The sequence below is a fragment of the Ischnura elegans genome, chromosome 13 (assembly GCF_921293095.1).
Source record: "Ischnura elegans chromosome 13, ioIscEleg1.1, whole genome shotgun sequence".
NCBI lineage: Eukaryota > Metazoa > Arthropoda > Insecta > Odonata > Coenagrionidae > Ischnura > Ischnura elegans.
Genome location: NC_060258.1, coordinates 17,486,227 through 17,490,339, shown reverse-complemented (window position 1 = coordinate 17,490,339; position 4,113 = coordinate 17,486,227). Strand labels below are relative to the sequence as shown.

Below are 4,113 nucleotides of genomic sequence, written 5' to 3'. Positions count from 1 at the left end.
CGTCGTTAACCTCCGGACTTTGGCTTTTTTTTAAAGACTCATTTCGCAGTATGTGATCAAAATTTAGTTAAATTTACGCTTTTTTAATTTGATGATGTTTATTTATTCCATCGTATATGCCTGTTATAAGGACACGTATAAAAAGGATGAAAGAAGTTAAGTCCGTATTATAGTATTTTAATAATAATTTAATAATATTAATGTGGTAAATAGCAATGAGTAAACAACTTAACAACAATTACGATAAAATGGACGCTGAATTTGCCAGGTACGCGATGGAAGAGCCGTATATTTATGTTGGAAGAATGCATCTAAGGGATAGGCAGAATCCTATTGAGTATTATTCGGAAGCGGAATTCCTCCAGAGGTATCGTTTCTCGAAGAGAACGGTCTCAGACGTTTTATTACCTTATGTGAGGAGTGAGCGTTTAAGCAACCGTGGTTTGCCGATTCCGGATATTTTGAAGCTGCTAATTGCCTTGAGGTTTTACGCCACCGGGTCATTCCAGGTATGTGGTATCTTTTACGTAAGATTTATAAATGTTTTTTGTTCCGTTGACCATGAAATACATTATTAAATATCGTTTCCAGTTAGTTTGCGGCGATCTGGCCGGAGTTGCGCAGGGGACGGTGTCAAAAGTAATTAAGGTTTGTTTTCCCGTTAGTTTGGTATTTTTATGAACGTAAACTTTCCATTTGTAGGGGAAAACTTATTAAGTATTTTATGAAAAATATTTCGTAATCGTTACAGAGCATCAGTAATGACCTGGTGGCATTATTACCTCGATACATGAAGTTGCCAAGTTCAGATGAAGATACTGCTAGATGTAAGAGATCGTTTTACGAGAAAGGTCAATTTCCTGGAGTTGTGGGTTGTATTGACTGCACCCATGTTCCCATTGTGAGTCCGGGGGGAGAGTTAGGCGAATTGTACAGAAACCGGAAGGGATGGTTTTCGCTAAATGTGCAGGTATGTATATGTGTATTTACTAATTTATCATCATTACGTTGCTGCAAGATGATAGATTTCTCTATGTTACACTATTTATTTTTTCAAGTTTCTTCTGCACTATTATTTAGAATCCAATGATTTAATTTTATTGTTTTCAAGTTAACAAGTGCTGTAAGTCGTACCTTATTATTTCATTTTTACTTAGGTTGTTGCCGGTCCAAATATGGAAATAATGGATATAGTTTGCAGATGGCAAGGTTCAGCTCATGATGCTAGAATTTTCCATAACAGTCGACTAAGTTAAGACTTGAAACCAATGAGGTGAAGGGCATCCTGCTAGGAGATAGTGGGTATCCTCTATTACCATATCTGTTTACTCCAGTGTTAAGACCAGTGTCTGCTTCCGAGAGGAGGTAAAAAATAAGAGTATTTGTGATTAATTTCATAATTTTGACAAAAATTACAGCATCTCAATACCTTGAATATGGTGTTTTAAGAAAACTCTCCTTTCAGGTACAACATCTCCCACATTAGGACAAGGTGCACCGTGGAACGTACATTTGGGGTGTGGAAACGTAGATTTCCATGCCTCAGTATGAAGCTCCGCGTGAAGTAACTTACTGCACAGAAGGTTATTCTGGCTTGTGCAGTTCTTCACAATGTGGCTATGCAGAATCATGATCCTATGCCAGCAATGCCAAGGTTGGAAGTCCCTGCAGCAAGAGTGCAACCCGTTCAGGGTCGCCCAAATGCAATCCGGGCAGCATTTATAGAAAGGCATTTTGGTGACGAGGTAATTACATTTGAAAAAATTAATATGATATGGAAATAAACAGTTCCATTAGTATTTGTAGGTATTTGGCTTAGTTTATGTGATACCAAAGAAGGAAATAATATTCAAAACTGGGAATGTGTATGAAACTGGTTATAAAGATTTTAATTTTAAGTTTCAAACATTTTATTTACTATGAAAGAGATAAAATAAGATTCCATTTGATTTTTTATTATATTCAGAGTACTGAATTCTTGTAAATACACCAATTTAATCTTCACATTTAGCAGCAATGTTCCATTTACTTAGATTATTAAATATGTGGAGCCCTTAAAATTGTAATTGTAAGGTAAGCATGATATGCATCAATGAAATCATACAATGTTATTTTCCTTTTAAATAGGTCAATGTTCTTGAACATTAGAATTAGTAGGATATGATTCTGCATAAACACAATTGGAAGAACTTCATGACCCATGAATTCTTGTGGCATGTAAATAACTTCATGTGATGTGACACCTTGTCCAAGGAAGCAGACCAGAGGTATAGAGGATACTAACTAACTCCGAGGATGTCATTTGTCTCATTGGGGTTCGTAAGTCATTTACTTTTGAAAATTTTGCATCATGAGCTTTAACCTGCCATTTGTAAATATATTCATTATTTCTGTTATTTGGAAAAACATCTATGAACAATTCGCCTACTGAGGAGCATGGTTGCTGTACAATCGACAACTCCAGGACTGCTTGCATTGCGCAGTATCTTATTCTGAACTTGACAACTTCATCTCAAGGCAATTTTTGGTTTGAAAATATCCAGACGAGGCAAACTGCGGTTGCTGAGGAATTCTTCTTCTGAATAAATGGGATTCTACCTATCCCTTTAATGTATTCTTCCAACACAAATGTAAGGCTCTTCCATAACGTACCTTCATATTGTATTCTTAAATTGAAATGTATGTTTATGTTGTTAATAAAATTGTTATTCTGATATAAAACTATGTAGGTAGTTCCTTCATTTCCCTCTCTGCTTAAAAATACCCTCTAACTTTGCAATGGATAAATACAGATAGCAAAATACAGTGAGTGAGAACAGCTAGAATAATCTCTTTTCCTGGATATAATCCTGATTCCAGACCTTTATCTGTGTGACAATTATTTTTTTATCATAATTTATTATACTGAAATTTACCTCACAGGCAAAACCAAGGACCATGTTATGCCCTTTAACATTTTCCATTTCATATATGCAAGGAAATACATTCAATGGATTGGAAAATAGTCATGAATGACACATAAGTGATCAGATTAATGATGAAAAAAATGGTATTGACAATTTAATTTCAGGAAGTTAATTAATTCCAATAGTTATGTCTTAAATTTAGCATCATTTAAAACAACCTTAGCAAAATTACTTTTCATTAAAAATTGGAATGGTTGTCAGTCCCATTATGAATGTCTGATGTGTGACTGATCGAAGGGAAGAGCTGCAGATGAAGGTGATGGAAGGTTTTCCAACTTTCCATAATTACATATTCTATGTAGGCAAACATGTTTTACAACATGGAGCAGGTAATCAATAATGTATATCAGGAACTGATGTCAGCAATAGAGCACTAGTACATTGGAGAATAGTCATGAGTTACATCAACCTTCATATTGATGACAGATGCAACTGAAACTACGTAGAATATTAGATGAAGTATTTAAAAACTTTGATTCTACAATGATAGCAATGCCTTGATTAAGGATTGAAATTACTTATAGTGGAGTTGTGTAAACATAGTATTTCATAAGTATTAAATGATGTTCATTCACGGATGGTATTATCAGACATAGTTGACGATTTCATGTGAAAGCAACTACATATATACTAGGGAAGCAATGGATAACAAGTTGGCAGTAATAACTGTTATGACAACATAACTATTACTCACTTAATTTCCTATGCAAAAGTTTTTCCAAAGAATAGTTTGTGTTACCTTCAGTACCATGCTAAAATTATCCAAAAGAAATTGCTTCATATTGAACTGCACACTACACCTTTGATGTTGACCACTCATGGTATAAAAGGAATGCATAAAATTATGAATAATTATTATATTACACCTTGCCTTTACCCATGCCTCCGAATTACCTGGACAGATTGAAAAAAAGAGCAATTAAAGGAATGGGAAATGCGGTTAAATAACATTAGCCATGTTCAATCGAATTGTTTTATTGTATGATAATTTATAGTAATAAATTACAAAGGAAGGACGAAGTTGTTGGTTGACACACAAAACATATTTCTGAGAGCAAGAAGACGATGCAAATTCTCATGCAAAGAAGGCAAAATTGCTGGTTGGATGTGCAGAATTACATGAGGAAGAGTTGGGATATGGCTAATG

The 4,113-nt window shown here is 34.6% G+C and overlaps 1 long non-coding RNA gene across 1 annotated transcript; it reads left to right on the top strand.

The window, feature by feature from the left end:
- Positions 1-306: 306 nt before the first annotated feature.
- On the top strand, positions 307-1,225 carry LOC124170141. Its single transcript, XR_006867332.1, has 3 exons — positions 307-509; positions 592-648; positions 752-1,225. It is a non-coding gene; the product is annotated as an uncharacterized LOC124170141 (long non-coding RNA).
- Positions 1,226-4,113: the final 2,888 nt, after the last annotated feature.